The 24802-nt window shown below is 43.7% G+C and overlaps 1 protein-coding gene across 1 annotated transcript in view; it reads left to right on the top strand.

Annotated features, from left to right (window-relative positions):
- LOC117006774 (kazrin) overlaps positions 1-24802 on the top strand; it is a 213560-nt gene that overhangs the window by 31832 nt on the left and 156926 nt on the right. The gene's annotated exons all lie outside the window — the stretch shown is intronic.

The following is a 24802-nucleotide window of genomic DNA, read 5'->3' on the forward strand; positions in this document are numbered from 1 at the left end:
TGAAAGATTTTGTTTTCAGCATGTTGCATGCTCCTCATGAGAGCTGCAGGTCAGAGCTGGATGCTCACCAAAGGGGGCTGCTCTGGCAAAGCTCATCTTCCCAGGCTCTCCTGAGCACAGGGCACTTGGGCTAAATCACATTTCTGCCCCAAATTCTCTCTGGGTGACTCTGCTGGTTGTTACCAGCACAGAGGAGTTGAGACAACAGCTCCAAGCTGTGCAAGGAGGAGGTGACCCCTCCTGCAGGGTGTGATCCCCCAGGATAAACCTCAGGTGTCCTTCAGGCTCTGCTCTCCAACACCACAGCCATCCCTTCTGCTGTTTGTCACAGAAAACTCTGCAAGGAACTTGAGTTTCCAAAGGACAGCACAGCAATTTTTCAAAGCATTTGGCTCCCAGAGAGGGGCTGGAGCAGCCCCTGGGTGGTGGCACAGGGCCAGAGGAGCTCAGTGGATGAGAGCCCTCGGTCAGATCCTGCCCTGGGTGGGATTTTGGAGGCTGAGCTTGTCTGCAGCAGCAGAGCTAAGCAGATTTGCAGTGCCTTGGAAAATCTGCCCCAGGAGCAGGGCTGGAATAAGCACAAAGTTAAATGAGTGGCATGGTCAGATTGGTGTCTGAACACAGGAAAAGGAGGAATTGTCCCAGGGCTGAGATGCTGCAGAGCCAGGCTCCCACCCAAACCAGGGGCAGATGTTTTCCTCTTGCTGCCTTCCCATCACTCAGAACCCCCTGTGTGCTGTAAGCAAATTGCTGCTCTCTAACACATCCAAATCCCAGTTTGCAGCTCTGTTCCTGCACCCTTAGCTATTGCTTCCTTCAAATAAAAATACCCTGAAAGAGGAAAAATCTCTATTTTAGCAAACCAGGCCATGTTCTCAAAAGCAACTACAAAACTGCAGTCAAGAACCAGGAAGACAAAGGGCAGAGTTTCACCTTGGTCATCTCTAGGAAGTTTTCTATTTTCTTTATCTTTGGCTACTGTTTTAGCTGCAAGTGTAGCCATCCTTGTGGGTGCTATTAATGGAATGCTTAATTCTTCCTAACCTCACAGCAGTCTGTGAAATGGAACAGATTTAAATTCTAATAGTTAGTAGCTGAATAAATACAGCCATAGACCATCTCAAGTATTGCTCACTGTAACTGTAATTAAAGTGTAATTAAACCAGTTAGAGCCATCAGACATTTGGATGCTGAGAGATCAGGTCCATCCTGCTCTTCCATCACCTCTGTGAGAGTGGAGGGGTTAATGGAACAGTCCTCTCATCATGGGAATGTATTTTCAGAAAATCATGGTGACCAGATTTGCAGTGATGGCTGCATTAAAAATGCACTGGGAAAAAATTAATATTTTAGAGATTAATCTATTGCTGTTAGTTCAAGTAGGGTAAATAGTTTCTGGTTGTGCTCTGTGTGAGGAGTTCTATATGGATATGAATTAAAAGTTCCAGAATCACAGAATAATTTGGGCTGGAAGGGACCATTAATTCCATCTTGTCCCTGCCATGGCCAGGAACACCTTTCACCAGATCAGGTTGTTCCCAGCCCCCTCCAGCCTGGCCTTGCAATAAACCTTTGTGCCATAATATTTTAAAATACTTGTTGCATTGTTTCTGCAGGCTGGGAGCTAAAGGAGCAGAAATAAATGATAAAAGAGGGTGCTGGTCATATATCCCAGAAATATCCTTACAAAACCTTACAGTTGTTTTTGGAAACTGCCTGGTGCTGCTATTATTACTTATAAATGCCAAGGAAGAAATTAAATCGCTTTTCATACTGTGTCCCTCCAACCTGGGGAAGTTTCTGTGGAAGTCTCTGGAGGAGAGAGCTTTACTTAATCCCCTTAAAATTGATGTGAGTGCTCCAGGTTGTTTTGCTGTTTGTCCTTGTGTCCTCCCTTGCTTTCCTGAGGATGGGGAGGATGGGTGACTGCTTTTGGGGCAGTTCACTGCATTATGCTGAATCACTGTGGTGCTGGTTGGGAACTGACTCTGGTTGGGGTTTGCTGGTTTTAAATTCATTTTTGAATTGTGGTCCTGAAGACTTTGCTCTGTGAATTATCTGCATCTTTCCTTTCATTTCTGATGACTTATTTGCTAGAAGGGATAATTAATAATTACATTCTGGAGATATGGCAGAGACAGTGGGGTGTAGGAAACGATTTTCCTTGCTGAGGCTGTGTTGTGAACAAAACCCTCGAGACTTTGAGCAAAACTCTGTGTGGCAGAAAGAAAACAGGACAGTTTGGCTTGATGAGGATTTATGTGTGTTGGGTTTCTACCACAGAATCTGAGTTATTAAACCTCGATGACTGATGGATCTACACAGACCATGGAGTGACCCTGAATCCTTGCCAAGCTTTTAAAACACAAAGTTCATTTATTTAGATTTTCTTTCTCTGTCTCTAAACCTAGAATGGAGAAAAGGAATTGAGAGCTCACCTGAGAAAGTCAGAGAAGAGCAGGAGCCCTCAGAGGTGATAGAGTTATTGTGAACACAACATTTCTACAAGTAAGACTTAACTTTCAGGCTGCATTTTCTTGAAATTTGCTGGAATTAGAGACTGGGCTTTGCACATTCATCTGCTTGTCATAGTTATTTATATGGCCACTCCCCACCTTGAGTTTTGACAAGTACTACTCAATATTTCCTCTTAAATGCATGGTGTGGACACTGAACACTCTCTGAATAAGAACTGTAGCTGCAGGAGATCCTTCAGGTACCAAAGGCACAGTGTAGTGAGCTGAGCTTTACCTGCATCAGGCTGAGAGCCCAGGGGAGAGGAGACTTTAAACAGTGCTGGACTTGCTTCCTCAGCTGTTGTAAACTCTGAGATTTTCCCAAAGCTTTGGGTTTTAAAGACCCTCTACAGCCCCATGTTTTAGTTTTGAGACAGTATAAAAACTGACTTTATCTGGGATGCCTTGTGCCAGCTTTGCAGCATCCCAGGACTTTAAACTCTACCTTAGAATTATTTTAATAAATAATTCATATATTTAGTTATTTCCTCCCTTATCTCAGGATACAGATTCACACACACAGACCTCCAAACACACACACACCTTTTCTTACTTTGCACCTTGGCAGCATTCAAGTAGACACAAAGTGATGACAGAAAGGAGGAAATTTCTCCCTTGTTTCCAATGAATTTTGCATAGGAAGCAGCACTGGCACCACTCAGTGCTGAGAGCAGAACTCTGCTGGCTCAACAACTGCAGCTAAGCAGCCCCAAGACACCCTCTGAGGTTGAAACACTAATCTTAAAGAAATTAGGATTTTAGTTAAAAGTTAAAAAAAACCTGGGCTTGAGATAGTTACCTGAAACTTAAATAATTGATTGCCTGTCAATTTATGTTTGCTGAGCTGTGCTTGCAATGGGAAAGGATGAAACTGGTAGTTAGGTCCAAAGAACACGAACAATTGCAACCAGAAACTCATTCTTTGCAAAACTGGAGTTGCCCCAAAAGCCATTTGTATTGCCATTGATAGAAAAGGTCAGGGTGAGGAAGACTCACCTTACTTCCTCCTTTTAAGACCCCTCCCCACAAAACCAACCCCAGACTTAATTCAAGAAGCCAACCACGCTGCTTAACAGCCATTCCAGCTAATTACCATGGAAGCAGGGATGGGAGGGGCTGGTATTATGAATATGTATTTGTTTGAAGCTTTTGTCAATAAATAGACTCTGATCACCTGTGATTTTGCAGTGTGTATTAGAGGATTACCTCACTGCTGCCCAGTGCTGAATAAACACACACTTTGTAACTTTAAATTGTTAGAGAGTCTTTTGTCCATCACAGCTGAGTATCAGTATTAGACCAATTTTGGTAAATCAAGGTTAATAACAGCCTCTAAATAAGAGCAGCCTTACAGACCACTCCAGGATCAGCCTGCCAGGCCAAAAGATATTTATTGTCACAAAATGTGGCATTGCAGGGTGCTTCTGCCACCTCCCCAAACTGCTCCCAGACACAGCAAAATGCCAGCTTGCTCACACTGATATGAACATTTAATTTTGAATGGGCTAATTAAACTGACCACAAGTCTTAGAGGTCAAGTGTAGTTTTGGTTTGTATCAGGTCATTTCTGTTTTTTCAGTAGGACTCTGACAAAATGCTGAGGAAATCATGTCTTTGTGTCAGGATTGTTCTATTCCCTTTAGTGTCTTTTGCATTTAAACTTCTGCTCAATACTATCAATGTCATCTTGTTTCCCAGAATTTTCCAAGGGATGGAAAGCTTATTTAAGTTTTAAAACAGCTGTGCTAATGGGCAAACATGTCATTAAGATCCTAATCAAATACACACAATTATTTTATTGTGCAAGCTTGGAGTTTTAATAGAATTAAAAATACAATTGAATTCAAGTCCAAGGTAACATAATCCCCCTCTGTGCTTCTGCTGATTGGAATTTGAAATTCCACACAAGAAGAAATGGAAATAAGGCTCTTTTGTAAAGCTCCACGATGCCAAAATGTGTCATCTGTAATGACATGCTCATCAGATTTGGTTGTATAATTTGTACCTTTAATTTATTGGGCAATGAGACTCTTAATATGTACTTCATGGGTCTCCAAAGGTTTTATTTGGCTGCCAGCCTGAAAAATATCAATATTGTAAGGATTAAGCAACCAAACAAAAAATCAAATAGTCCAACAGAGAGACGAAATCGATACAAAAGAAATGTTTGGGTTGTGTGAAGTCATTGGACAAGGCAGAGGGATAAAGCTGGGGAGAAATCAATGTGCCAAAGCAGAAACTCCTTCTGCAGCCAGGCTTGAAACAACAACTGGGGGCTCTGAGGTGGTGACAGGAGGGTTGGGGCGCCCAACAAACCTCAGCAAACCCCATTTGCTGCTGTTTTACCCCAAAATGGGACAGTCTCAGCCTCAGTGATGGAGACTGGTGCCACACCAGGTGAGTGATGGTTGTCATTGGGGAGAGACAGAAAAATTCTGAAGTGTTTTGAGAAGGAGGAGGGTTGGGTCATGGAAATAATAAATAATTTATCCACAGCATGGGTTAGAAATGGGTTTTGAGTGCAAATCTGTAATTAACAGCCCCATAATTGACTCATGGGCTCATCATCTGTACAATTAACTCCTCTCTGCTCATGTTGGACAAGCATTCCTTTGATCCACACAGAGTTTGTGATTTCAGATCTATAGTTTTTAACTGAAAATCCATGCGGCTGAAGATTAAAGTCTCCTCAAGGAGGACACTGTGCCAGCACACACAGTATTTCTGTCTGATTTAAGGGTTTTGAGGATCTCATCCCCTGAAGGTGACATGTTCCCTGTCAGACGTGAGGGAAATCAAAAGTTGAAGCTTTTTAAAAATTTCTCAGTGGATCTGTCGTGGATTTTTGTAATTAGCCATTAATGTCTGTGACTGTGAAGCTTTTGGAGATCTGCTGTCACTGAGCTCCCTGGGGCTGCTGCAAAGGTGTGGGTTTGATTTTTCCATGGACTCACAGAGTTGATCCCATCAGGGGAAGCCCTGGAACTTGTAAATCAGGCAAAGAAAAATGCACAATTATTTCCTGTGATACATCCTCATGCGTTTCAGTGAGAGACTGTTAGAGATGCAGCTCTGCCTGCTTCATTTTCACATTTTTAACTCCTCTGCCTTTCAAAGGCCTGTCTTCCCATGAAAATTTATGGTGGGTGCAAAATTTCTCATCTCCCAAACAAACCAAGTAGCTGGAAAGGAGCAGCCAATTAAGATGCACGATGCTGTGCCCTAAGTGACAGCCCATAAATCAGAGCCAGTGGAATATTACATTTTAATGCACTGCTGAAGCCCCGTGCTCTGTGCATCCACAGACCCCAGCATTGCTCAGGGATGAAGTCACTCCTTGGGGGGAGTGAGGGAGGTCACACTGATGCTATAAAAAGGTGTCAGGCCTTTGGTATTTGGTTGTTTGGAGAAGAAACAAGATTCTGGGCTTGCTCTCACTGTTAGAGGAGGTGTTTAGGAACCTAAAGTGGGTTCCTTTCTTACTGCTGTTTAATAAATGTGATTTATTAGGAGAGTAAGAATGCTGTGAGCAGAAATCTTGTGAGAAAAATTAACAGAAAGCATGACTTGAAGGGGTGAAGCTCAGAGCAAGCTCGCTGAATTTGGCAAGGAACACATTAGCTAAACAATGAGCCTGGGCACGAAAAAATCCCCACTGTCAAGAAACAGGGTCAAGAAAAACACCCTCCTGAGTGGAAATGGGTGTTAGAGGTACACACAGAGCCAGACCCACCATTCTCACAAAAATAACACAAGAATGTGCAGAGTAGCAGAGAAAAATTTCCCTGAACTTGATTTTATTCTTCTTTACTTTGATTTTTACTGTACACTGCCTACCCTGCCATAAGACCAGAATGCAGAATTCAGAGTTCAGGCTGTCTGGAGCTGCCCATGCTGATTCCTCTGAATTTCGAGGTGATTCAAGAATGTCACTGCTCCTCTTTTGGGGGTGAACCCATCCTGAATGTGGGGGATCCTCCCCCAGGAGCTGCAGGGCAGTTTTGGTGAGGGGAACCTGAACTTTCTTTGAGAAAATGCTAATTTCTGCTCTTCCTGTTCCTCCCCATTTCTTCTGAATGTGGTGGCTTTGTCTCTTTTATTCCCAATGGGTCAAGGTGAGAAATCCAAGAGACAGGGTGCAGGAGTTAGTATGGGTTGTATTGTCTGAAATTATAATATCCCACACCTTGCACCCTGCTGTGTATTCTGGAAAATCCTAACCCAATCAAGAAATAATCCCTGGGTTTGCACCAGTGTAACCAGAGGAGAATATTTCACCTATTTTGTTTTCCCATCTCAATGCCACATGGAAGTCTCATAATTAATTAACCCATATGAGAATTTATGTAAGCAGCTTAGGGAAAATATTAGAAATTGGTGATACTCAGTATAAAAGGAACCTGAATTAGGATTAAGCCCATTGTAGTGCTTTTTATGAATTCATAACTTCTCCTGCCTTTTTTTTTTCATTTGAGACAATATCAGAAGATAAAGTTGGAAGAACAATGAAACTCCATTCTCAGATTTCCAGCCAAAAGGGTGTCCTTCTCCTTTTTCATCTCATGTTTATTATTTTACCCCATCAAATAAAAAAATATCTGATACTTCTGTTAGAGCAAAAGCAACATGTAGGAGGAACCAGAGGAAAACAGGCTGGAGGCTTCCCCAAGAAAGGCAAAATCTTTTTGTTTGCTCCTTATCAACAGAAAGCAACAGCCACATTAAATGGAGCTGGAGAACAGAGTAATTAATTCCTCTGTCTGAAACCTTGTGCCATCTCTAGTGGGACTGGGGGAGGGCTGGGATGAAAGGCTTTGTGTGTGGAGCTCTGTTTTGTTTCTCAGGGTTATTGTGACAACATCTCCTCCAGCCCACACCCGGGCTGTGCAAAGCTCTGCCAGAGCAGCAGTGGGACCAGAGCTGGGGCTGGCACATCTGGGCTCTGTGGGAAGCCAGGAAAGGTTTCAGCCATCAGATGTCAAACCCAAAGTGTGCAGCCAGGGTGATGCTTTCCTCTTGCTTCCCCTCCCAAGTGAAGCAGGATTACCTTGGCCTGGGATCTGAGCAGGGAGTGGATGCTCAGAGTTTCCCTTTGCTGAAAAGCAGCCAAAATGAAAGTTTGCCAGGGGTCAGGGAGATTCCAGTGCAGGAGCAGAGAGAGGATTGTCCTGTTTGGTATCACAGATCCACGATGGCCAAACCCAGGGGCAGTAAGGGGAGCTGCAGTGTCATCATCCTGCAGTTTATATAAAAGATGGATTTTTTTTTTTCAAGAAAAGCTTAATTTGAATGGCCTCTCTTTTCCTTAAGATAATTTAGACTATGGGAATAACTGACATAAGGAGCACCTGCACTGCTTTGTGTCCTTACCTTTTGTTCCCTCCTGCTGGGGACTTTAAAGATGCCCAGGACAGGGAATCCTCCCCTGGAGCTCAAGTGCTAAGCAAGGAGTGTTTGTTTTTATTGTAATCATGATCATTATTACAAATGCCCTGTTCCCACCTGCCTGCACCCTCCTCCCAAAGACAAAGCCCTGCTGCTGGCTCCTGGGACATTTCCCAGCCAGGCTCCTGTGCCCCAGTTTTGCCCATTTCATGCCAAGCTCACACAGACTTTTCAAAAGGGAGATCAGTAATCTTTGTTTTTCCTAGATTTCCTCAAACCTTTTTAAGACCCATTCGAGGTCAGGGCGACCTGTGAACTCTTCAAATTATATTCTGAATAGCTTCACATTTGCCCTTTGTATTCATGTGCACTAATCAGTCTCTTCCCTGTTATTGCTGGGTGAGTCACTCACAGCTTCCCCTCTCCACTTCTGGAGTTTGCACAGTGTGGTCGATTATGACCCAGTTTGGGTAATTTGTCCTCATAATGATTCATTTATCACTATCCAGAACCCACTTCAGCAAAACACTTAAATGTGCTTTCAAATGCTGTACTTACAAAGAATTAAAATAAGCACTCGCTTGAACGGTCTGGAGGTGGAGAAATTGTGTGTAATCACACTTCTCCTCCCTGATAGTACTGACAAATGTTCCACCTTCCAGCACTTTGCAAAAAGCAACAATTGCAGATAAATAATTTTGATAAGCAGAATCAAATAACAGCAGCGTGTCATTCCTGATTAGATTTGACATTGTGCTAACATCCATCTTCCCCAAACAGCTGCGCTGATGCACGGCTCTCCTGCTGGAATCTGCCTCTAAATTATAAAACTGTCCAAAATGTGCCAGAAGATTTATTTCAATTCCAAGATCATTGATTTGCTGGAGGAAACCGCAGTGTTTGGTGGATGCCTTCGAAGCACATTTATGTAATTGTTTCTTTTGCAACCAAATGTAGAAGAAATATTAAATAGAGTTGCTTCAATTTGAACACTGTTCCACAAGGCCAATAGTTCTGCAGCTGGTACAGTTGGTTTTATTTTATATATATATGTTTATAAACACACACAAATATATATTTTTCTATCTTTACCAGCTGAGTTGTGGCAGTGAAAACTACCTGGATACAAGCAAAGTTCTTACTGAGACTCGATTCTACATTTTTATTTAAACCACATTGAAAATTAAATCTCTAAATAGATTGGGGAAAGTTTTAATGTGAGAACATGTTGACTCTGAGTACCACTAAATACTTTGTTTAATTTGCATTTGTTAGAAAATTTTCCCATTAAAACCGCAGCAGAGCGTGAGCTGTGGTGCCATGAATGGTTTCAGGACAGGACTTTTACACCTTATTAGCACTGCAGTGAGGGAAAAATACTTTAAAAAGCATTAAGGGGGAAAAATGTCATTAGGAATATATTTGTCAGCTTCCAGAGATGCTAATGAAAAGGAACATAATGGCACTAACAGCTGGAGATCATCTTCTTTTTCGGGGAAAACTTGAACCTCACACACTTCTTTCATCTTGGTATGGAAATATCTCTAATGAAAGTTCTTCCCAGGGCAGGAGCTACTGGGGGGTTTAAGATGTGGCCAAAAAAAAAGCTTTATGTGTGCAGTTCTCCCTTATACTTATTTATATTTTAATTATAGTTATTTATTTTTTACATACAAATAAAATTCATTACAAAGAGTAACAAGAGGAGGCTGTGAAAGAAATCAAAAGGTTGAGGTCTTACACCTCAGTGTTAATTTGTGCTTGTCACACAAGGAGGAAAACCCGTGAAAAGATGTCTGATATTCTCAGTGCAAACATTTCTGAGGCTGAGGAGCAATCCTGCAGGGAGGGAGGCTGTTTTTGCTTTTCATTAGCCTAATCTCGTCAGAGTTTAATAGCAAAAACATGATAAACCTCATGTTCTTCCCATTAAAGAGACCTGTATCTCCTCTAGTTCCGTGTGTGCTATCTGCTGGCGTTATTAAGGAGTTTATCGCCCTGACTTCTCATGCAAATTACAGAGGGATTGGAAGGATTTGCTTCTCAGCTGAGGAACAAACCTGGTGGATCCAGTGGACCTGAGCACTGTAATTGGCACCTAAATATGTTTTAGGCAGATGCTGCTGCAGATTGTGCCAGCAAATTACTTCTTGACCATGGCTACTTCTCTGCTCTGTGCTAGTCTGCAGATTGAAATCTATCCTTTATTTTTGTCACAATACCAGTGGGAGCGTTCTGAAGTGTAATTTTAAGCTGCTTACTTCAAAAGATATTGATAGAGAGAAATTATCAAAATCACAGCAAAATGTTATAAGGCATCTTTGTCTCAGGGTAAAAGTAGCACCTGTGTGTCACAGGCTGAAGGAAAACTGCACCTGGGACAGGTTTCCCTTTTGTCTTGGAGGAAGAGGAAGAGCTGAGTCCTAAAAATTAGTGCAAACAGACAACCCAAAATGAGCTGAACTTTTAAAGGGAGGGAACTTTCCAGTGCACTGAGACCCTACAAATGTCTTGCCTTTTTCTCCCATTAACTTTATAACCTCTGATAATCACTCAGTGATCAGCAGCAAAAGGGCCCTTTTAACGAGAAACACACAGAATAGGTGCAGTCTGACCAGGCTGTGAAAATGTGATGGTAAAATACTGCAGAGAGATGCCCTGTGTGTGTGTTTGTGTTTTCTGTGTGAGCACAGAGCCACCAGCTCCACACATTCCAGCTCTGGAATGCTTCAAACAGAATCTGTCTCCCACCTCCCTGAGAGTGTCTTAAAATTGTCTTTGAAGTGTGGTAAAAGTACAACACACTTTGATTCTCATGGGGTGTTTTCAGTCTGCATTTAAGCTGCAGCTTTCCAAAACCAAATCAGAGCTGTTCAGGCTGTGAGAAAACAAAGAGATGCTTAGAGGAGAAATAAAGTCTCCTGCTACAGTCAGAACAGAAATATTGCAGATGATGTTGAGAAGGGAGCAGGAGGACACTGCTGCTCACCTGTTTGAGCTGTGCCACCTCTGAATCAGGAGCAGTGGCCACAAAATGACTCAGTGGAGCCCCACAAACACGAAGCTCTTTGCCAGAGAAAATCAAACTGCTGCAATACGTGAATCACTGCTTGCCCTCTGAGTCTCTGCCTGGGTTGGGGTTTTTTGTATCTGTTTTATGAGCTGCTTTTTCATTGCCTTCTTGGCCGAACCCAGCAGAGCAGCAAGAGCTGCTCCAGCTGAGGCAGCTGCAGACCTGCCAGGCAGCTCTAATTGTGAGCCAGGTCCAGCACCTCTGGGCTATCCAGAAAAACCTCCCCAAAATACAGTCATTTACAGTCTTTGCTTTTCACTGGCTACCTTTGATTTCTCCTTTTATCAGACTGAATAAAACACGTTTCAACTCCAGCTATCACTAAGCATCTGAAGGTTTTCCCAGCTCAGGATTTAGCAGGAGGAATTTGGAGTTAATGGCCCTGTACTGGATGCTGTTGCTAAGAAACCCTGGCTTGGCTCTGATGTCCTTTTGCAGTTTGGAAACGCTCGTGTTTCAGCCTCTTGGCTTGTCCAGAGCAGGGTGTGCTCTGCTCTCAGCTTGTCTGGCTCAGCCCTCGGCAAAATGAAGTGGGAATCCAATTTCCCCTGTTTTCTACCCACTTTAACCCTCGTTTTCTGAAGTCATGAACCCCTCCTGCAGCCCATTCTGTATTTGCTGTCTGGGACTGGCCGTGTGCAGCGTGTTCCTGGTCCCCAGTGCCTTGTATCCAGGAGATATCATCACCTGGCTAGAGACACAGAGACAATTTAAAAGCACAACCCATCTGTTTTACACTGGTAATACGCAGTTTTCTCGTTGCCATGGCAAACCTGGAGAGAAGAGCAGAGAGCAACGTTCAGGTGAGGGAACTTTGCCTCAGCAGGGAGGCAGAAAATGGGTTTGGAGCTGTTTTCTTTTTAATGGGGTGCAGAAATCCATAGGGATGAAAGCAGCTGCCTCTGTTGTGGGAGTTTCCTTGAGCCACCACCCTCTCTTGGTCTGACTTTTGTATGGGAGAGCCAAGGAACCTTGCACTGAGTCCCTACAGCTTGATGAGGCTTGGCTTGCAGGGATGGTGCTTGTCCCACTGCTTGCTCTGGATCTGACACCAGGCAAGCAAAACACAGTTCCTCTTTCTTATTTCTGATGTGTGGGTGGGAGGAAAATGCTGGACAGTGGAGAGGACGATGGGGTTTCTAAAGAGCAGGGCTCCTCCTTGTGCTCCCTGTGCTCTTCCCTTCCCCAGACTGGGAGGAGGCCCTCAGGTCTGGAGCCCAGCATCTCACCCACATGCTGCTGATGCAGCCCCGTTCTGAAATCATGGTGAGAAATTGAGAAAAAGCCATTCAGAGGAAAGACACATCATTCTCATAAGGATGAAGTCCTCCAAAGACCTTGAAGCTCCACAGGAGAGAGCAGAGCCTCTGTTCAGCTGGAGCTACTCTTATTTACACTACACAATATTTTGCACTGGTATTGAAATCAGACTTGGTGCTGATCTCACCCTGACTTTATAAGAAATGGAGTAAATAAATTTCTTGCACTGTGTGGTCTCCAATCACCCCCAGTATGACACCAAAATCAGTTGATGGAACTGTATTATCACTTTCCTCTCTTCTGTCTTTTGGCCATAATTAGCAGGGACACTTTCTGTCAGTCAAGTGTCAAAATTAAATGCTTTCTCTTCATCCATCAAAAGAGAATGGTTGTTCCCTTGGGCAGCTGCTGGGGAGCAGAGCCATGGGCTGGATTAGTAACAGGAGAAATAACTTTAAATGCTAATGGTGAGGTTTACACAGAGCCTCAGGAAGATGAAAGGTTCTCAGGAACTGTGTCATTGTCATTGTCACCAAGGGAGAGGGAGCTGGAGCCGCTCAGGGGTGTCACAGCCCTGGTGTTTGTCAGGCTGGGAGGGCAGCAGGGCACTGTGCTGCCTGTGCCTCATTTTGGGGCATGTCCCACCCATCACAGGTGGGAGGCTGCCTTGACCTGCCCCTTCAGGAGCATTTAATCTCCCTCCTGAAAAGCAAGTTAGACACTGAAATGTCTCAGTTACATCAGCAGCCCAAGAACTGAGGGCAGGTTTCAAAACACAACGAGTCCCTGAGTCACTTCAGGGGGTTTTGAATGTTTTAATCAAAACTTTTTCTGTTTACCTAATAGTCCATGTCACAGAGAAGAGGGAGGATTTTAAACACCTCCTGCCCTGCTGTGGCTTCACCTGCCTCACTCCTCATCTCTCCTGGGCCTGGCTGCAGTCCCAGCTCCTCACTTGGACTTGGCACAGGGACACAACTGCTGGGAAATCCCAGCCCTTGCAAGTGCTGCCTGCAAAATTCTTCCCCAGCCCCACACTGTGACACTTACTCCTCTCGTCCTTTATTAATTTCATCGCTTTGCCAAACAATCCTGCTGCAAAGGCTACAGATGAAAGTGAGGAAAGGAGGTTAATGCAATATATGTTATCCCTGTCTGCAAGGATATTTGGGATTTTCACTGCTTTCAAATTCCTCAAATAAATGCCACAAGCAAAGTTTACAAATGCAGAGTGAGTAATTTAGATATGAAATCGCTCAGCTGTGAAGTCAAGGTTCAAAGCTGAATCACAAAACCCAGGGAATCCAAAACAAAGAAGACATTGTTTTCTGCAGGTAGGGAAATTTAGAAACAAATTGCTTCCCCCTGGTCATCAGGAAGAAAAATCCACTCAGTGTCACTCAGTGAGGTTTTCCTACACAAAAAAATGAGGAGTGCTGCCTCCTGCACACCCCATTGGATACCCAGAGCTAAAAGCACCTTCACAGGGACATCTAAAACCTGATAGATAAGAAATAATGATTCCAACTGAGGCAAACATTTGAATACTCTGGGATTACTATTGAATGCCCTACTTGTTGCTTTTTTGCTGAAAATGTAATGATTTTGACAAATGATTGTGCTCAGGTAGAATGAAAACAACATGACTGAAAAGAAATGGGAAGTGTCCATGGAAAGGTAAAATGCCATCCTCAACACTGGAGGATGATGTGCTTAAACATCAGCAGGACTTGCATGTTTTCTAAAGGAAACCCTCCCATTGACATGCCCTGAAAAACTTGTGGGTTTTTCAGTGAAAAAAAAAACAAACCCAGAAGAGTCTGACACATTTCCTGTGTGGGCACCTCCCCAAGTGCCACATCCACTGTGAATATTTCCAGGGATGATGATGCCACCACTTTCTTGGACAGCCTATTCTAGTGTCTGAGCACTCTTTATGTGAATAATTTCCCATTATTCCCTGGCACAACTTCTGCTTGCTACTTAACAGGGAAGGTTAAGCCTGAAGCTGTGGATACAGAAAAAAACTGATCACAGGATAATATTGTTTAGAAAAAAAAATACTCTTTTGCTGCATTTTATAGATGTAGTTTACAGAAATAACAAGTTTAAACACTGGTCTGAAAAAATCTACTTTATTTTAGGAGGAGATTATTCAATTCTGGGCCCATAAAAGTAAATGACACACTGAGGAAGTGTGAATGTGAAGATTTTGCTCCAAAGATAAAATCATGTCAGGGTTATTAATTGCTGAATATAGTCTCATTTTATCTTTATTTTCTAGATGGTTATTTTTATTCCACATAAATAGGGTTGGGGATATTGACTGCAGTGCTACAAGTCAAAATCAGGCAGTAATGGACACTGGAACCACAAAATTGCACAAATTGCAACTCATCCAAAACATCCAGGGTATTGTATGTCCATAGGTGACATCATCCTATGAGTGGAATGGTTTAGATGAATAAAAAAAGGTGTGGATTTCTCAGTCTTCAAAAGGAATTGATGCTGTTTCAGTGGATGAATGGGAATGAATGAGAAGGATAAAATAAAACAATTATCAGTCAAAAGCTGTGCAGGGGCTGTGCTGGCAGGGCCAGTGCAGATGGAGCATCTGGTGTGGTCCTCAGCATCACCTTTATCTGCACAGGAACTAAATCCCCCTCCCAGGCTCCCTGAGCCAGCTGGGTTTGTGTGAGTGCTTGATAAAACTTGACCCTCTGATCCGCTGTACTCAGCCCAGGTTTATCAACCTGTGTTCCCTCTGTTTGAATTTCAGCTTTTTCTAATGCTCTGCCAATAAAGGGCTTTTTCCTAAGATAGAATTGCTAAGCCCAGCGTTTTGTTAGTGTCACATCCAAGGTTTTAAGCAGCAGAGCTGCTCAAGAAGGCAGCTCTCAAGGAAATTTAAATACTTGCTCTAGCAGTATTCTCCATCCCTTCTTTTATCTATGAACAAATACAGGCACATGCAGAGAGAGATTTGCAGGTTGCCAGTTTTTCATCACTTTATTGAAGCCTCAGAATCATTGGCATTTTTCTGATGTGATAAATCTAGTGGTTTTTTGTTGTTGATGTTTGGCTTGGTTTTTCTTTTGTTTCTAACATTTCTGGTTAAAAGGAGTACCAGCCTAAGGGTGAAACAAAGATCTCAGGAGCTGATGTGAGCAAACCCCGTGGATTTGAACTTGTTTTTTAAGCCCCTTTCAGCATTTCTGGTGACCATCTCTCATTACTGTAAGCTGAGCAGATTACCAAGACAATATTAATGGTTTCTCAACACTCACACCAACACATAAAACTTCAGTCTCTTCCATATGTTTGGTAGGAAACAAACCAGGCTCAGTTGTCTTTTAACACTTTCAGTTCATTCAAACCCCAGAAAAGCCAGTGATGGTTAAATTCCCTTCAGGAAGGGTTTTCTTTCACCTTTGACATGAAGGACATGGAGCATCCTGCTTGCACCAGTTGTTAAAGCAGAACAACTCCCAGTTTGTAGCTGAACATTGGGGAAAACCAAACAAGTCCCTTAGTGGTGGTGGCACCTCTCCCTTTGGTGTGTGACATTTCCACAGGCTGCACAATGTGCGTTTCCAGATGGGAACTGATGTGATGAGGGTTTAGCTGACCCATCCAAGACCCTGGAGCTCATTTTGTGTGAAGTCCAGTCCTACACCCCATCCAAGACCTTTGATGTGAGCACAGATGGGCATCGCTCCTCCAGAGCCAGCTCACAGCAGCTGGATGTCTGATCCTGCTGCTGGCACCCAGAATTTCTTGCTTGTTCTCTCCCTTCTCATCTAAATAAAGCAGCTATTGTTTCTGGAATGCCACAGTTGCACAGCCAGCCATGGAGGTGACAAATAAACGATTTCAAACAGAAAGGAGCAGCAGCAGCTGTCAGGCTGGGTATCACTGTGCTGTGTCTGCCTTTGGAAAGGTTCTTCTGGTTCTTGGCAGGTCTGAATGGAGTTCCTCTTGCAGGACTTGGATTTGCTGGTTTGGCTCCACTCCTGCCACATTTCTCAAAGTTTGACATTGTTCCTGGCCTGGCAGCTTGCAGCTCTCTGGGGAATTCAGCATCTCCAATATTTCTGTAAACAACAACAGCCCAGCCATAAAGTTTGGAGTTTGGTTTGCTGGCAGAGCCGAGGGCTCTCTCAGCTCAAGGCACTGCCCAAAGCTGCAGGACCCCGTCCCAGCTGCTTCAGCCTCTGCTCCAACTCCATTTTCCCATCATGATCATAAGCATAACAGGGGAATTTATATGAATTTGGGTTTTTTTCCCCTAGAGTGAGTGGTAATTTTTTTATTATAATGTTTATTAGTTTAACTAATACAGCTGGGGTGAATAAAAAAGCTTTTAGGGGTGGGATCACTTCTTCATCTAGATCATGTTCTTGTAGCTCTAGTGAGATCTTACCCAAAGAGGAAAATATTGTTTATTTTCTATATGACCCTGGCAGTGTTTTAGTGAGAGGAAACTGAGCCTTTAAATTTTTAAAATTGTGGCCAAATTCCAGCAAGCTTTGTCTCACTACCATCATTAGCTGTGACTTAGAGCTGAAGAAACTGAGGCAAAAAAGTCCTTTCCAAAGGAATGATTAAAAAAACTCAGAAAGACACAGCAAAATACAACAGCTCTTCTTTCCCTACTCAGTTCAGCTATATCTTGGATACCTTAACAGGAATTTTTTTTAGCAACAGGGGATTCTCCAAGGAGAATATGGACATCTGTCCTTGCAGACAAGTCTGGAATTCACATCCCTCTGCTGCTCAAATATGAGCTTTTAAATGGAGAGGGAGTGTAAAGAGAAATTGCAAAATTTCTGTGTTGTTAGATTCAAAACATAATAAAACAATGCAAAATTGGCATTTTAACTGAAGTGGTTTAAAGTCCAACTTTGAAAGAAGCTTCTGCACCATAAAGAAGATGCCACTGAAAAACTTTGATTATTAAAAAGCTGCTACCACCCTGCAAAGCTCCACTTGATGTTATTTTCATTTCCAAAAAGGTCGGCTTTGAAAAGAGAAACTAATAAGCTGAAAAAACGGCCAGCTTTATTGCTGAGCATGTTTTCCTCTGGAACTCTAGTGCCATTTATTGGTCTGATGGCTTTCTTTGCATCTGGGAAGCTCTGAACGCTGCTCTTTGCCAGTTCCACACAAACCATTCACAGCCCAGAGAGAGCAGCTCGTCAGTAATTACTGTAATGGGTTATTTGCAGTGTTTCTTGAAAGGTGATTGAGCCCCTAATGCAGACACCAGATATTTTTTTCTTCACTTAATGGTGTGGTAAATTATTCCTACGAGGGGGCTCATTGAATGCCTTCCTTGAAACAAACTAAAGGCCACAAAGGAAGAAAAAAATCTGTAGATCTCTTCTTAGCAATAACAGGGGAAGATATTTATGGAGTGGTTCAGATGGAGATCTTCCCAGTGTTTGTGTAAGGCTGTGTCTGGCACAAGCACAGGGATGGGGCAGGTGGCTCAGGGTGGCTTTTCCAGCTGCAGAGATGCAGGACAGCCTGGGCAGAGGAAAATGGGCTCTGTCTGCTCAGAGCTTCTGCCTTGTGGTCCTGATGCCCGTGGGCATTGCAGCTTTGCAGATCAGCTTCTCACCTGGAGGGAGAGGTGCTAAAACAGGAATAGATCAGAGAAGGGAGCAGGTTGGATATTAGGTGTGGGAACCCAGGACATCCCTCTGGCTGCCCTGGATGGTTCGAGACCCTGGCAGGGGCTCAGGAGCCTTGGCACAGTGCCCAGAACCCCTCTGCCTTCGATTTTAACCTCTAGGAAAAATTACCACCCTTACATGAAGAATTACAAGTCACAAAAAATAAGTAGAGTGTAAGTTAGATTATTGTAAGGTGAAAAAGTAGGTTTTTAAAATTATTTAGAATAAGGGTCTGGGGTCAAGATGGAGGAATCTGGGCGTGTTCTGTCCTTCTTTCTCCTTCTTCCTGCATCCATCTTTTGGGTGATGTTGGCACTTTTAGATTGGTTTAGAGTAGAACCAGACTGTACAATATAAGCGATAGGTATTGGAAGATAACTGTAAATAATGTTCAGGTAGTTTATAGTATAAAAAGATAATCCCACCCCAGGGTGGGCAGTGTGCCTGGGGCTGAGCTGCTGAATGGACCTGGGCTGGGCAGGGAAAGAACTTTTAGATAAGATAAAATAAACACCTCTGGAAACAACAGAAGAGTCTCCTGACTCTTTCTCCAGTGCTCAGGCTGGAACACAGAGACTCTAAAACATACACAGGTGGTTGGCTCAGGTTCCAGAGACACCACTGACCACAATTAGGAAAAATTTCTTCACTGTAGGGGTGGAAAGCATTGAAGCAGGCTGCCCAGGGAAGTGGTGGAGTCACCATCCATAAAAGTGTTCAAAAACCAAGCAGAGCTGGCACTTTGTGGGTTAATGGGCACAGGGCATCTGGTTGAATGTTGCACTTGATGATCTTGGGAGCCTTTTCCAACCTTAAGGATTCCATGGTTCCATGACTCTGTGATTCCATGAGCTTGGCTTTTACAAAGGGAGATTTCTTCTACTGCTAAGTGAATAAATTAATTGATGTGTCTAAATGCAATTAGCAAATGCTACAGCAGGAAAGGCTTCCTAATCAGAATCATTAATCTGGCAAAAATGAACTGTTGCATGTCTTGCATGTCCTCTTTTTTGGACCCAACAAAAGCACATCAGCCAACTTCAACAATATAAATAACATTGGGTTTTATTTATAATTTAGCTTTATAAATATCTTACTTTTACACATTGTAGTGTCTACATGCCATAACCCAAACTGCCTTGAATTTCCAGGGCTTCAGGGCTGTTTGTTGGTTCCAAAGGCAAGATTTGGAGCTTTCACAAGAACATTCTTGATTTCTCCCTAAAGCTGTGCAGGTGGGAGAAGTTTCAGCAGGTGGGGATGAGGGAGTATTTGAGAACTGGCTGTGATTTAGAGAAAGCAGAACATGCTGCTCATCCTGGAGGAGTCTCTCCATGCTTTCAATGCCCAAACCTGTGGGATGCTCAGACTTCAGGAGGGGAACCTTCTCTTCTCACCTCCTTTGAGGGAATGAGAACATCCATCACTATTCATGGGGCTGAAGTCACACAGAAGGTAATAATTTGACAATAAAAAAAAAAAGTTCAAGAAATTTAGTCAACCAGATTTAGTCAAAACTGAGCAAGTCAGTTTTACCTACTCTTCAAAATGAGGTTTCAACTGAAAAATACAAATCCAACAATTCAGTTGGGGTTGTCCAACCTGGAGAAAAGAAGGCTCTGGGGACAGCTCAGAGCGCCTTCCAGGGCTTGAAGGGGCTCCAGGAGAGCTGGAGAGGGGCTGGGGACAAGGGAGGGAGGGACAAGACACAGGGAATGGCTCTCGCTGCCAGACAGGATGGGATTTTGGGATGGAATCTGAAATAAATGGGCCAGGAGAGCAAGAGCAGCTCCTTTGTAAGGCCTTTATTAGAAAATCAGGAGCCTGAGAGGTTGTGCGTGCTGCTAGTCCAGATGGCCAATCCAGAGGAAAAGGAGCAGTGCAGCTTTGTCTGCTCAGGCAGAGCTGCAGCTTCCATCCTCAATGAGAATTCCAAGGAAGGTAATTTCATTCTTGGTCCAGGGGTGTCATGTTGGTAGGATGCTGTTAGGTCATGGCGATGGCATCAAAGCAGCTCAGGATGATAAATTAATGTTCTGCACTGTTTTATCAATCTGAAAACACTATCCTCAGTTCCAGATGTCATTTGAGCTCATTGTCTTAAGGGGTTTTTAACTCAAAATAGTGTCCCAGTGTCCTTTGCATTCCTCTCATTTGCATACAGATCAATGACGTCACCCTCCTCACAGGCGCCATTTCAGGGGAGCAACAGCAGTGTTACCCGACGGAAGGGAAAGGGCACATAGGTGAGAACTGGGGACTGAAACAGAGCGAGGCCAATAATTTAACATTAACAATTAACATTAATTAGGAATCAGAACAGGGTAAAGCCTGGAACCCAACATTAAGAATTAACACGAAAACTGAAACTTAGGAACTTGTTCCTAACAGAATCCTTCCCTGGCAGGGTGGGCAGTGACGGCGGTGGAAAAGAAGGAACGGGTTCTTCATGATTTGCAAGGACCCATGAGGCCATTTATTGATCCACAAAGCAAAGTTTATATACTTTTTCTATTGTTACTAAAAATAGCGCACCAATAATATTCGTGTAACTAAGGTATATTGCTTATTGTAACTAGATAACATTGCTCAATCTAGGCCTCGTTTAAGCTAGCCAGGTAGATACAATATTTCCCGCAAATCCCCACAGAAACTACAGGCTAAGCACTCTGTACCAAGCACCTTCTCATCTCTTACATTTTTTCTCCAAAATCCCACTTGTTTCTGTCAAGGCTTGGGCCTACTCACTCCTGCCATGGCTTGGGCCTACTCACTCCTGCCATGGCTTGGGCCTACTCACTCCTGCCAAGGCTTGGGCCTACTCACTCCTGCCAAGGCTTGGGCCTACTCACTCCTGCCATGGCTTGGGCCTACTCACTCCTGTCAAGGCTTGCGGCCTACTACAGCTAACAGATCCATGTCGGTAGTGACAAGCTGAGCAGTACTGGCAGTTCTGCTCTCCAGTTGTATTCCCACAAGGCAGCCCTGGCACAGAGAAGCTGTGGCTGCCCCTGGATCCCTGAAGTGTCCAAGGCTGGGTGGGATGGGGCTGGGAACAGCCTGTGGGAGGTGTCCCTGACATGGCAGGGGTGGAATGGGATGATCTGTAAGATCTTCCAACCCAAACCATTCCATGATCTCATGAGTGGGAGATACTGGCAGGCACTGGGACTCTGGAGCTCTGAGTCCGGCCCTGCACAGACACAGGGAGAGCCCAGACAGGGAGGCCTGAAATGCTCTCAGTATTTTCTTTTTCCTCCCTGCAGAAAACAGCCGCTGTGGCTGTTACTGGAGAAGCCCTTTGGTAACATGAAACCCTAATGAACTGCACAATTTGCCCACACACAAACTGAGGGCAGGAGCTCGGAGGTTTCCCTGGCAGCCCGGAGCTGTGAGCTCTGCTCCCTTGGAGGGGTTTGCACAGGATCCATCCCTGCAGGGCAGCTTCTGACCTGTCCCCCAGGGGAGCAGATCCCCAGGGCTGAGAGCTGGCCACTCACACACAAGTCAGACTTAAACATCTTCTTATTTCCATATGGCAGAGTCAGCTGAGGAGCCCAGGAATCCTGACTTAGCCTCCCCTGATAAAATTATGATCATGTCCGTCCTCTTTCATTTACTCACTCCCGCTGCCGAGAATTAATTTTAGACTCTGCTGGCTTTTGTCAGTAGATTTCAGGATATATAATCTATGCTTTATTTTATTTTGTGCTCATCTGGGCAGTAGCTGGAGTGTATAAAATGGGGTCTCCTGGAACAACTTTATTGCTTCAGCCTCTTCCTTGAATGAGTTTTTGGCACAAGTATAATTTTTCCCTCGTCTCCGACAGAAAGCAATTTCCCTTTTCCCTTGCATGTCCTTCAGGCTCTGGTGATTCTGCCCTGCAGAAAACCAACTTTGTCGACTTTCTTGCTTCTGGGGGTGACAAATTGTCCTCACCTGAGCACCCCAGCACAGCACATCCTCTGGTAGCAGCAGGCAGAACCCCCACTGCCCTAAAAGATTATTTGATCTCTTTTTGGGGTGACATCAAAGAGCTAACAGAGGATTGTTATGGTTCCTTCACCTCTTGAAATTGATCCTCACAGTGAGGAAATGATGAAATTGGAGTGGGAAAGGCTGGGATGATGGAAGGACTTTAACAGCTGTAACTTTTATTTAGCAGGTTGTCTCCCTTGCAGCATTACAGATGTTATCAACCTCAAGCCAAGGGGAACGACACTGATGCCTGAAGTTTTAGTTTTCATATTTCAGATTCTGTGCTGCATTAGTATGTAACTCTGAACTTCATATAGAGTGTTAGCAAGTTCTCCTCACAGTTTAGTCAGACAAAACAATCCTTTTGCAGCCTGAGAACCAAGGACACCATTGCAGCTTCAGGCCCAAAAAATATAAACAGCAAATTGGGAAGCTGTAATTGGACAATTAACCCCAATATAGAAATGGACCAAAACCTGTAAAAGTGTGAAAACTCATGACCCATTGTCCATCTTGGGTGTAGCCTCAGCCAGGCTCTTGCACTGCCCAAGGAGAATCCTTTGAAGGCCTTTTAATAAATCCCTGCTTTATTCCTTTAACACTGACTAGTTTCTGTTCTAGGTAGCTTCTCAAGGCATCAACACAGCAAGGGAAAGGCGCTGTCTTCATTTCTTCTATTTTTTTTTTCATTTTAGAGAACCAAGAAGTATCTTTTAATCGCCACTGGCATACCTGTCTTTTTATCTGTTTATATCATATTTTTTTCCTTTAAGAAGAATTTGATGTTTTCACAAAGAACTGTCTGGGTTAGTGGAAGTGTTGCTCAGCAGAAATGTCTGAGCCATAACATTGTTATGGTGATGTGATGAAGGGTTTGCCACATTATCCTTCACCTTTAGATTTTTAGTGAGCAAAAGGCTGGAAGTTTCTGTTTATTTAAATGAGAAATATCAAATTTCTGCTGCTTATAAGAAGGGGTCTTTGGAAGCTGTGTTGCAGATTGACACAGGATTTCCAGAAAAATATTATCAGGAATGGGTTGGTATTTTCAGATTTATTTTCATTGTATGTGTAGGCTGGAGGTTTGGAAATGCCTCTTTTACTTTCATGAGGAAGACTCAGAGGATTTTATTTTTCAATAGTTTCCATTGTGTTCATGGGAAAAGGTTTGTTTTGCTAAGCAAAGTATAAACACAGCACTGTGGCAGATCCCTCTAAAATTGCTTCAATACTGATCTGCTTTTCCCACATTCTTACTGGAAAATATTTTTTCTGATTCCTCTGGCATCTCTCTAAACCTAAAGAATTACAAATGAGAGAAGCATTTGCCCCCCTGAGCTTCATGTGCCACATACTCCTCCAGCAGCACTAAACTTCCCAAGGAGAAAGAGAAGAAATATCAGAGAATGGAGAGCTCCAGCTTCAGATGAAGAGCTTGGAATAATTTAGAATAATATAATTTAGTTTGTTTTGCATTACTTTAAAATCAGAAAGCCTGGGAGAAGTTCTCCATGTACCAGTTTCTGGTCACAGTCTATGTAAATCTGGAAGAGAGCCATCAGCTCGAGGAGAGCTCTGGTGCACATTTGTATTACTGAAAGCAGATGTGGGCTTAGGGCTCCAGCCAAAATTTCAGAGCAGGAAAAAAATGATCTGTCCTCAATTCCTCATCGTTCAGAAAGGATGGGATGAATCAATACTGGTGCATTAGTGCTGGGGAGATGGCTTTCAGGCCTGACATGTCTGATAGAGATGCTAGTTCAGTCCAGGAGTGATAAGAAAATCAAACTGCTGCTGCCTGTGTGCAGCTGTGTGCCTGCTGCTCTCCTGCATGGAAAACCTGCAGCTCCCTGGGCTCACAAGTGCTGGGTGGTGTGAGGACAGATGATTACAAAATGATTTGTTCATGGTGACTTGGAGAAGTTCAGCTGCACAAGGTTCCACCACCCCTTTGTGCCCCTGGCCCTGTGTCCTGCTCAGGAGCAGGAGGGGTTTGGGTCACTCAGATGTGACAAACAGGACTGTGGGGTGCACACGAGTCCCAGCCAGCAGAACCATTGTTAAACAGCCAAGATCAGCCCTGGCACAGGTGCCCAGAGCAGCTGTGGCTGCCCCTGGATCCCTGGCAGTGTCCAAGGCCAGGCTGGACAGGGCTTGGAGCAGCTGGGACAGTGGAAGGTGTCCCTGCCATGGCAGGGGTGGGATGGGATGATCTTTAAGGTCCCATCCAATCCAAACCATTCCATGATTCATTCTGTGATTCCATTATTTATGGTGTGGTTGGAAATGGACCCTCCATCACAGAGAGCCTCAAACCCCTTTTCTATCATCAGGAGGTGCAGGAACACTCTGAGCACTGGGAATCCTCCCAATCCCCTCAGCAAGGCATTTCCAGGCACAGATTTTATTTTATTATTTTAATAAAAAATAAACCCTCTCAGTAAAAGGAGGATTCTGCTCTTTCCCCCCTGCATTTTGGAGACATAACTGTGATTTGTTTTGGCCCTTTTGTCTGGGGAAGCTTTGCTCCTCAGTGAGTGGTTTCTGGCTAATCTTTACTACTTCAAATTTTGTGGTAAGATCTTCTTTAGACAGAACTAGGTCGAGTATATTTCAATTGCCTTGTGTTCTTAAGATCAGTTTGTCAGAGAGTCCTAAATAACACATTGCTTTATTCATAAATAGCCTGAGCAAGCCAGGGTTTGCAGCACGTTCAGGGTGTGACAGTGATGTGTTACCCTGTGCTTATCAAAGGGCTCCACTGCCTGAGCCACCAGCACCAAGAAAATACACTGAAGAATTATTTGGACCTCATTTATTTAATGAGCCAGCAGTAAAAATGAAACCTCCAAACTGGCAATGGTTGAAAAGCAAATCACAGCGCAGATTTTTCAAATCTGTAGAAGTCCAG

The sequence above is a fragment of the Catharus ustulatus genome, chromosome 24, assembly GCF_009819885.2.
Source record: "Catharus ustulatus isolate bCatUst1 chromosome 24, bCatUst1.pri.v2, whole genome shotgun sequence".
Classification (NCBI taxonomy): Eukaryota; Metazoa; Chordata; class Aves; order Passeriformes; family Turdidae; genus Catharus; species Catharus ustulatus.